The following is an 11,437-nucleotide window of genomic DNA, read 5'->3' on the forward strand; positions in this document are numbered from 1 at the left end:
TCGAGGGGTCCGTCTTCAAACGTGGGAGAACCGGGGAGTTCCTCCGATCTCCTGGCGTGGGGGGGGCGTCCTTCAGATGATCATCGTCCACGTCTCCAAAACGTCAGGAAATCGAAAGCCCTGAGCCCAGGGTCCGAGGCTCGGAACGGGCCAAGACGTCTGCTTCCTTCGAACGATCAAGACTGAGGGATCGACTCCCGCTTCACCTTCGTGTAAAAAGCCCGCTCTCTCCTATAGCGCCGGAAATAGTGTCGCGAACTCCGTACAAACTATTCCGTGCGCAGGCGTGGTCCGGTCGTACTTTTGTGTAGTGTTGCCCTCGTAAAGACTTCCTTGACTTAGTGTGTTATGTTATAAAATAACATGACAACACATGACAAAATGACTAAGATGGTTATACATATATATTATATCTTTAAAAATGAAAGTTTATGTCTTGTATATTAATAAAAAATGGGATGATATAACTGCAAATCAGACTGCTCTAATTAAATCCAAGCTTCGATGTCATCTGGGAATTGATCGGTGACTTTCTTGAGATGTGCACGAGCTACATCTCGTTAAGATTGAAAGGTAGATTTAGCGTATAGTGATCCAAGAATTTTTATTATCTCGTAGTTGTTTGGTTGAGCCTTTATGACATTTTTGAAACATTGGGAGGCCCAGTGAAGGAATAATTGTTGAATACAATAAAACAACTTAATATATTTATACATTGGCTTTGCATGAATTATTTAAATTCGCCCACCGTACAGTATTGACAATAATAATTACAACATTATAATAATATAGACTAGAACATAAATTTCAGTCCTCATACTTGATAAAAAAATAAGAAAAAACTCAGCAATAAAGTTGGATGGCAAAATTAAAAAGTGGTCACGATCCTCAGCCATGAGTGAACGACCAAGAAGAAGGATGTATGTGGCAGTAAAGAATTATGGACCGAGAAAAATGGAGGAAGCTAAGGGAGGCCTTCATCCAACTGTAGATCGACCCCGGCTGATGATGATGACTTGATAAAAAGTTTAGTGCCCATACGCACTTGCGGCTAGCCGAAGCGGCCTGCCGCATATCGTTTTTTGTATGCCGGCTAGCCGCAGCGGCCTGCCGCAAGTGCGTATGGGTGAACAAAACAATTATTGTAAAGCAATTTTCTTAAGTGGTGAATACCAGGTCATATTCTATTATATACAAATTTTGATTCATAGATAGCATAAGGATCTCTTCGAATTTTCGTACTGACATACTAGTACTTTTTAATAGTTTAAATTAAATTATAGATTCTTCAAGATGTTACACAAGATTTAACAATGAAACATTCATCAATCTTCCATACATAACTCGAAACAGGTTCAGAAACAAACCTAATTGATAAAAATGTTAGAACATGACATGGGAATCAACCCTAGATTTATCGCATGCCAGCTGAGTCAGCTTGAGAAGATCCAAGATTTTTCGAATGGGTATTTTACTGAGGCTGTTCCAAGTTAAATATTTTCAATGAAGACTGTTACATTCTTAAATCACGTGTATTATTTAGGAATATCAACTGTTAAGCTGTGGACCCAATAGGTTGAGCAAACGATCATATATTTCTTGTAAAAAATATCTGTTATGAGACCTCTTCGTGAGGCAGCCGAGATCCACATCGGATTGTACGGCCAGTAAAAAATATATTTTTAACTGTACGCCTATACAAATATGATATAAAATATACATACATTCTCTGAATCCCCCCGATAAAATGATATACATCTGCTCGAGGCCAAAGTGCGGCAGGACAAATGCAGAAAGTGCAAACTGCGTAGCCTGGTCGCGGTTTCTCGTGCAAGTTAGTAACAGTTCTCCGCACACAACCCCTGATTCTCTGTGTTGTTATTGGACTTGGATTGTTATCCTGAAAACAAATTACAAGACAACTGAATGAACTGAACTGAGAAAAATTTTCACCCTGCTGAATTAAGCGGATAGACAAGGTTCTTGAATTACTATTATGATTACTAGATAGATGGAGCAATGAGATCTTTTTAAAATTTATGTAGAAAGGATTTTATTCTTTTCCTCATAAATTTCATTTCATACTCATGTGATATATGAAATTTATATCATAATATTTACATTAAGTATGTAATTTTATTAATCAGACATAATTATAGGTTCATATAATTTCTTCATGTTTTCTTTACAGAGACTTAACGGCCCACATGCTCAGCGTAGGTAAAAATGGAGCTTTTATGGTATTCTTTTTCTTTTTTCTTTCGACCATGTCCGATCCTAATAGGATCATATGGGCCTCCACAGAGTAGAGGTTTGTATTGACAGATTTTGTTTTTTACGAGAAATGGATGTCAGCCATTTGCTCAACCTATTAGGTATATTCAGAGCATAATCCTGGACATTCCTTAAACGTTTTAGATAATCTATTTATATAGTTTTGAAGCCTTATTATCCTTTATATTTATTTTAAACATTTGATGACTGCATAAAGTATTTTTATTACATAAAATAGTTTTTTTTAAACTTTTCGCTCTAATGTTTTAGAATATAGTCATATTTCGGTACATCCATATGCAGTGGTATTAATATTTTTTAGATTCATTAATTTTTAAACGCATTTACAAAACTATTAGTAAAATTAATGTTAACATTATATAGTGACATATTTACGATAAAAAATTATATTTAATAATCTTTGTGATCCCAAATTTAACAAAAATTAGGCATTTTATTATTAAAAAATTGGCACGATTAACACATTTGAAGATAATTCTAAAGACACTAATTATAAGCTATGTCTTTGACCATTCAAATGTGATAAACATTCTACGAATAATGTTTGCTTTATAATAATTATTGACCTAAGAATAAGGTACTATTTTTTGAAATACGCCATATTTATTGGCATTTCCCAGTGGTTAAGCTGCAACATACGGCCGTAGCCATAAATTGACAAATGATAAATGAAGTAGGGAGTAAGATCATGGTAATGCCCGTGTTTGAACATGTACCGATTTAAAAAAATATTTTTTTTCGGTTAGGTTAGATTATGGTTATGGCTACGGTCGTATGTTGTGGCTTAGCCACTGGGAAATGCCAATAGAAATGGCGTATTTCAAAATAATACTACCTTATTCTTAGGTCAATAATTATTATAAAGCAAACATTATTCGTAGAATGTTTATCAGTTGTGTAATTCATGCGCACTAGAAATCGTATCTGTGGATGATCAGGGTTAAATTATTGTTACACTATATTGGTTTTTCATTGGAAAAAATATTTTAAATATAAAATATTTTTTTTATGAGAAATGGATGTTTAGCCACTTGCATTACCAATTGGATCCAGAGTCATGAGTCATGACTATTTAGAATTTGAATATAAGATAGATAATGCAAAATTGCACTTGGCACATGGCATTCATCCGTAAATCAACAAAACTTAAAAAAACATGAGAATTAATGGATCTTTGATGAAATATGCAAACTCAATTTTGAAAAATTCTAGATATTCATTTTAACTGAATATTTAAACTATTATATTGAACTATTTTAAATGAGAGATGAGTATATTCTCATTTCACAGATTGATGTTTGCTGTGAAAAATATTTAAAACAATGTAAGTATCCCAAACCTTGCTTTATCCTGATTATTTAGCTTCATAAAGCAATGGCCCATGCCGAAACGGAGACGGAGAACAGCCAGGCGGTTGGGGTTGGTTCTCAGAGTTTCCCTGTAGAAGCTGAGAGCGCTGCGGTAGTCCTTTTTTATTGAAAGCGATGCACACTTTCCAGAGCAGCGAGGGGATATTGTTGGAAGATTGATTCACCACAAAATTGAATTGCGTATCCACCGTCCACCACTTTATCACCCTCCAACAAGCACAAGTATGCTCAGCCCAAAGGATGATTCTGCAAAAAAAAAAAAATACAGATGTACAGCATTTTCGCCGGTAAAGTAAATTCGGCTGTTGTATAATGAAAAATCAGTTGTTTTCATTTTGTTTTTCCAAGTCATGTTGTGAATGGATTGAACTTGTAAATTGTAAAGTTCACTTCACATTATTATATATAAAGAAATTTGAACAAAATTTGACTAGGTTGAATAAAATAGGTATCGTCTTACATGATCATACATGATGATTTTGTCGGCAGTGGTGTATAGGTGTGTGGCTTTGGTGAACAGATCCCGTTTCATGTTTATATTCTTTTCATGGTTAGCTTCCTGCACGCAGTATGTGGCGAGCATGTCCAGGCACCGCATCTGATCTTTCTCCGAGTTAGAATAATCGATGTTGGCCGCGGTGCGGCGCGCATCCAAGATTTTAATGAAGTCATCAGTTCTTTTTGTTTACGTACGGCACCTGTATAGAATACAAACATTTATATGAGAATACGCAATTTGAAAAATTGAAGGGACCCTCGCAAACGATGCTAATAGAAATCAAGATCTGACAGGTCCCATCCATTCATTCAAATATCATTCTCTCTGGACATAAAAATGTGGATAAATGTGGTTGAAAAATTAACCCTGCCTACATCGCAATAAGGGTTATTGTTGTACAACATTTCTTTCCAAAACGCTAATATATATATTATATTATATTGTAGCAAGTAGTTAAATATTAACTTTACCCACATTGCAAAAAAAGGATTATTCGAGATTTTTGAAAGATGTCTTTGACCTATTCTGCAAAACTTGCCCACTTTAATATTGTGATTTTGTATGATTTTGTATGAAACGGTGTATTATCATGGTACTTATATCAATGTATACAAACGAGTAAGTTTTAATACCCGCTCGGTTATTGTAACTTGGTTTCTATGGGGCACTATTTCTTTCAAAAAGTTTGAAACGTCATATGATGAGCAAGGTCTTTTTTCATTGAGGCATGACCATAATAGATTAAATTGGACTAGAAATCATGCATTCTTGCATGCCAATCGAGATATCGGGAAGATTCTACAGGTGTCACTCTTAGCACAGCTATGAAAAACGCCCAATGTTTGGTACACCATGGTATACGCTCGACTATGTGTATCGAGACGTGGTGGTTGGCGATGGAGAAAAGCAAACACCAGAGAGTAATCATTACCCATAAAAATTGATTAAAAAAGTATTCATTTAGTTATTTAGTAAAATATTAATATACCTACTCAAAAGGGTTCGCCATCCAGATTATAATTGATAGTTTTTTTTTCTACAATAGACTGTTTACCCTAGGAAATTGATGGTGACATTCTAACTTCATTACATTCCATGCGTAAAATCTTATAGAGTATTTTTTTTCATCTCATGCGGTAGGTAATAATTGTTCAGGATCCAACTTCGATCACCTAAAAACAATTTAGATTAGGCAAACGACATTGGTTACGTTAATCACATGTCATAAAATGAAGTAAAATCACATCACAAAACTTTAGCTAGTTCAATGTAATAATTATAACGAAACTAAACATTCAAAACACTACGTTATTATAAAATAAGTGATGTTAAAAGTTTATCTTTACACTATTATCAAAAATAAAAATGTTTCGAAGTCGCATGACCAGGCACCTGCAGTAGGTACGAGAAACTAAAGAATGACGTCATTACATTTTAAGTATACTAGAGTAAAAAATAATTGCGCTGTACTTACCCGTGTTATGGGAATTCACCGTCTTCGAGCTGCATTAGAAAACTTGGGATGCCCCGTAAGGAATTATTGCTTTGCCGTAATCTATTTTCACATTGCTGCAAAATTCATAATATATTATATTTTCTTATAACGAATAATCGTCAACTTAACCCTTTGTCTATTGTACGGTATAACGATACGCTACGGCCTACGCCAATCGATGTATGAAGCTTCTCTAAGTAACATAGAAAAATAATGAATCATTTCAGCGTATAGGCATGTGGGGCTTATAAAATTTATATCAAAAATACGACTTGGAAGTTAAAGGCTTAACATAGTATACTTTTTTAGATCTGCTAACACATAAACAGTAAAAAATAATGATTCATATTATAACACAGCATAATAATTATTAATTATTAATGATTTGCTGTATTTTTTGCCTAACAACGATATTATGGGTCAATGAGAAATGGGACCAGTCTCAGGAAATAAAAACTACAATTGAGATCGCAAGGAGCGCCTTTCTCAAAATGAGACGCCTCCTTAGCAATCGAGATCTTAACCTAGGTCTGAGACTGCGTATGGTACGTTGTTATGTGCTCTCAATTGTTTTCTATGGCATGGAAGTATGGACGCTAAACTAAGAGATGTCACGGAGACTTAAAGCTTTCGAGATGTGGCTGTATAGACGTATCCTCAAAATTCCTTGGACTGACCGGGTGACAAATGTTGAAGTTCTCAATCGAATGGGGAAGGACCGAGAAATTCTACGTAGTATCAAAACCAGGAAACTACAATACCTCGACCACATTATGAGAGGACACAAATACAGCATTCCCCAACTTGTCAGTCAAGGAAAGATCAATGGGAAGCGTAGCAGAGGACGGCGCCGCATTTCGTGGCTTAAGATTCGTGATTGGTACGAGTGCAGCTGCACCGAACTGTTCCGGGTAGCAGACGACAAAGATAAGATCGCCTTGATGGTGGCCGACCTCCGCTAGGGGATGGCACAATAAGAAGAAGATAGGTACCTATCTCTATAAGGTTTATAGATTTTTAATAACACAGGTTTTCAATACGCCGTAAAAAATCAAATTATATGTGGGTACTTATAATATAAGTATTATTATAATTTAGGTAACTATTCTATTCATACATATACTGCATTCCTAATCGCTGAAAAGCCTCAATTAAAATAAAGACTCAACTCGGTGTTGTCGGCAAGTTATGTACCTAGGTACCTATATCTCGCCTCAATGCCCTTAATCAATCTAATATTACGTTCAAAGCTGACTGGAAGAACGAAATAATGAGTTTAATAATTCTGTGAAGATAAAAAAACAGGAAGATCGCCTCTCTTCTAATTATAGCAAGGAGTCAATCATTTTGAGGCTGCTGTTGAGAGATGTGCCAAGACTACAAAATGTTATAAAGGTTTTCGCAACGCCATTTTTTCATTGTACGTAGTCACCCAAGCATTTTGAACCTATAAGATACCTAGACGAAATAATATAGCTTGCCAGCGATTATTATTAACCAATGCCCATACAGGTCACACTGAAGTTAAAAAAATGTATGATATGTAGGTACCTACCTACCATTAGTAATCGAGTGGCAATAGTCGTGCATGATTATCATTTTTGAGGTTTTTACGCCGAATATTATGTATAATATGTAGGTACATACCTATTTCTTTGTATTTAATTAATACATAGATATGGTGACTTTTATTTATGAATTGGCCATAGCATAGTGATACCAGATGAAAGTCTCCCACAGGAGACTACCTCAAAGGGCGGACCGAACCATCAACTTTCCCAGAACACCACAGCCTACGTCCACTCTTCGCGGTTATCGCAACCCTCGGCCGAGCGAAGCCCGCCTCAACCGGAAATTCAAATTCGCTAGAATCCCGCCAAAACAGACGCGGCCTACCGATAGCGCCGCCACCGGTCAATTTGTCGGTATAACAGGGAGGTTCGCGACCGAGAGCGGGATGACGCCGAATCTGACAGTTGAACACGCGCGAAAAGGTTCTTCTTCGATTGGCCGCCGGACAGCGAGTATCGTCTCTGCTCGCCTCGGACGCGAAGCCAAGATAGATATCCCGCCAAAAGGACCACGTCGGCAGACTTCTCAAGCATCTCCAGGAAATAAAGGACCACATCGGCAGCACGCCAAGCCACAAGCCCCGATCCTATCTCCCATCGGACAGCGAGCATCGCCTCGGATGCCAAGCATCAGCAGCTAGGACGCAAAGAAGCCACGCTTGCAGCCCGCCAATTACCGACCGACCGCCATGACAATAACATGTAACGACTTACAATAAACCAGCCTGGACCAAATACCTCGTGCGTTTCTGTCTCCCACCCCCGCTTTGACCTTGACGTTATCACGGCCTGCTATCTCCGCTTTACACGCGGAAGGCCGGTGATAATAGTAGTTGGCCGTTTCAACTTTTGGTTGATAAAATAAGGTGTCAGTCATTATTTTATTACGTCGTCTGTTGATATGTATAGCTTGGTCTCCATTTTCATACAGAAAAACTTGAACCAAAATTATTCCCTGTGATTTTTTAAAAAAAGTTATTGGTGAAGAAAAATACAAACACTTCAAAATGATAAACACCAGAAAGGCTGTGAAGACACCCCCAAAAATTATAACTTGTTTCAATATTGTGGAGTTATTTTAAAACATCAGAAAATGAAAAGACCAGAGCAGCATTAAATTTCACTGCCATAAGGTAACAGCTTCTACTATGCAAATATACAATAATATTGATGTACCTACTACCTATGTAGGTATTCAACAGTTTTAAGAACACTAAATGATATAGAACCACAGTCTAATCACGAACCGACAATCATACTTAATATTATTATCTCGGCAAGATGACATTGAACCATCCACATCTGTTTATTTGATCCACTGTGGTGCAGTTGAAAACCATGTATTCCGTTTAAAAAACCTACTAGAAAATTGAAGAAAAAAATTAAAAACTTTTTTTTTGCAATAGTGAAACAACATTTGTTATTAAAATAGGTACGAGTAGGTAGGTACCTAATTCGGAAAATATTATTCTTTGCAGATGATACATACTAGAAATTATCGATATTAATGGTATTATAATAATTATATAGTACCTATAGCAATTATTATATTTAACACAAAAAATATTGCTCCAGTATTGGAAGATAATGACTTGTTTTTGTGTCTTGCACTATGTGGTGCCAGATAATATCTCAGATGGTATTTCAGATAAATCCGGCATTCATAAGAGAAACAAGGACGATTCTGAAAGATGGATACAGAGAAATACTAAAACCTGGTTTTTTCAATTATTTTTTTAATGGTTTTTTCATATTGTTTTATGTTTGTTTTTGCAAAATCACTTATTTTCCATCAATTTTCTTAGAATTGGGCTCTTATCTTCAAAATTCTAGAAGCTCGTATATTTGTGTATTCCTTCACTGCAAGTTCTTTTGTGATTTCACATTATTTTTCGGGTTCTGTAGACCTACTAATTTTGGGTCCCGGACCTGTAGCCCTTTTTGTAAATTCAGCCCTGCTTGTAAGGGTAAATAATTACAAATTTGGAGCACATTGAAAACCGAACAGCCTATATTATATTGTAGACCTTGTAGGACTAATCGTTAATAAATAACCTAACATATTCTCACGAATCAATTCTTACAACTTTAAAAACTATATACCTACATGCAATATTATCTCAATAACACGAAACGGAACGCAATTTTCAAAGAATCCACGAGCCGGAACGGTATCTTTTAGAATTTCACGAACAGGAACGGCGCTCCCTGGCTTGGTTGTATATTTAATGATGACAATGTATAATTATTAGGATAACAGTGTTGTAAAGACACTAACGTCAATTTGTTGTCAAATATTATTTTTATTTTTTTGACACTACAATAGGCTACAATCACAGTGGTGTAGTTAATCATAGAATTAGTGAGACAATCACAAACACGAGGTTTGGGGAAAGAAAATCACATTGTGACCTCACCAGGAGTTAAATCCAGAAAGGCCAGCGCCAGTGTTACCAACCGTACTATAATTATAGTATTTGTACTATAATTTTGGTCCACGTACTATGTACGATATAAAACAGGTATAGTACGCCCAAAATACTATAATTTGGAATATCAGAAAAAAATGTGTAAAAAGACACTTTTATTGACATAATGGTGCATGTATATATTGAAAAAGCTGAGATATAAACCCGGGACGTCGACTTGTCAGCGCAAATCGCTACCGGCTTTTCCAATTTATGCATTATTTTTACAAATACATACAGTATGTTACAGTTCATACATACAGTTTTATTATGCAGAGAAAATTAACGCGATTTTCCTTGTTAATGTCACGAAAATTATAATAATAAAATTACTTAATATAGTTTTTTAAATTAATAAAAAGCAATTTTTTGTAGTACTTAATTCACTTTTAATCAATTTGCGTTTTATTAAATTAAACAACAATACAATGCAGTTCCACCATGAATTGACAGTTAACAAAATAAAAGAAATTACTTAATGGTAATTAACACAATAAAATTAATACATACCTCCAATATGGTAAAACTGTGCAGAAACGAGTAAATAATACGTTTGAAATTTATGCCAAGCCACTACAATATTATATTCGAAACCATAATAATATTAGAAACTCTTTAATTTGTAGCTACTTCAAACTAAATATTATTATCTACGACTTTACTAGCAAACGTCTTATAGTCAACTGCAGCCAACACATTTTTTTTTTTTTTCCTACCTTTTCTTCTAACTGAAACCTTGTGAGGTCTGAGAGGCAGACCTCGGTTTCCTGACTATTATTTCTAGGGTTGGGTCTTGTAAGTACATTAATGCCCTTTCCCGCATGTAATCTAGCTAAGTATTGAGCTGTTGAATTTACATTTACCTTCGCTTTTCAAACAAGTCTTTCGAGGGAAAACAGTTAAGGAAAACCCTCTTCCGAATATTGTCCTTATGGGTCCAACAAACAAAAAGTTCATCCTTTAGCGGAATGTTCGGCTTGAGATTATGATCTTGTGTGGATCATTTTATAACATCAAAGATGTTCGCCCAGTCCCTAGGGGGTATACCCCGTTTTCTGTTTTCCACAAGTTTAGCTCTAACCTGGGCTTTGAGCCCGAGTCTCATTCTGATGTACATTCTAAAGCTACCTAGTTTAACTCTTAGGGCTTCCAAACATTCTTTTACCTCTACCGCTAGACCCTGGAAGGGATCCGGCGGGGTCAGAGTACTGCCGGCCGCATCCGCTGTGGAAGAGGTACCTGTAATTGAGTGAGGAGGGGGTGGATCATCAGGATTTGGAGAGTCAGGGGGCATCATCTTATGACGGAGCCTAGCTTCCTTGCGCTTGTGCTTAAAATTTTGAATTTTGTTGGCAAATAGTGTAGGTTTCTTATGAGGCCCTTCTGTCAGTCTATTCAAGAAGGTCTCTCTGTATTTAGTTATGGTTTCGGCAATGTCGATTCCATCGTGTTTTGCATTGATGCGTTTGAAGCTATGGTGAGGCTTGAGTTCGTAGACGATTCGAAGGCATCTGTTCTCTATTGTTTGCAGCATCTTTAAATTGGATTTGGTATGTCAGTAGTCCAAATTGGGGATGCATACAGCATGGTTGGTTTAATAACCATGCTATATAGTGCCTTTTTGTTTTCTTCTGAGAGACAACTTCTACGGTTGAAGATGGGTCTAAGAACCCCCATCGCCATAAAGGCTTTTCGCCTGGCTTCTAATAGGTGAGGTGTCCAGTTCAATCTATGGTGAA

The 11,437-nt window shown here is 36.2% G+C and overlaps 1 long non-coding RNA gene across 3 annotated transcripts; it reads right to left on the minus strand.

The window, feature by feature from the left end:
* Positions 1-4,143: 4,143 nt before the first annotated feature.
* LOC147068171 (uncharacterized) lies at positions 4,144-5,888 on the minus strand. 3 transcript variants are annotated; one of them, XR_015071302.1, is made up of 3 exons: positions 5,639-5,888; positions 5,153-5,336; positions 4,144-4,363 (listed from the first exon to the last, which is right to left on the minus strand). It is a non-coding gene; the product is annotated as an uncharacterized LOC147068171 (long non-coding RNA). The 3 variants fall into 3 exon arrangements; XR_015071303.1 differs by lacking the exon at positions 5,639-5,888 and adding an exon at positions 5,511-5,550; XR_015071304.1 differs by having other exon boundaries at positions 4,317-4,363; positions 5,157-5,336.
* Between the last annotated feature and the right edge of the window lie 5,549 nt (positions 5,889-11,437).

Source organism: Rhyacophila brunnea, unplaced genomic scaffold, assembly GCF_057557595.1.
Source record: "Rhyacophila brunnea isolate RB1 unplaced genomic scaffold, BYU_Rbru_1.0 scaffold_3, whole genome shotgun sequence".
Taxonomy (NCBI): Eukaryota; Metazoa; Arthropoda; class Insecta; order Trichoptera; family Rhyacophilidae; genus Rhyacophila; species Rhyacophila brunnea.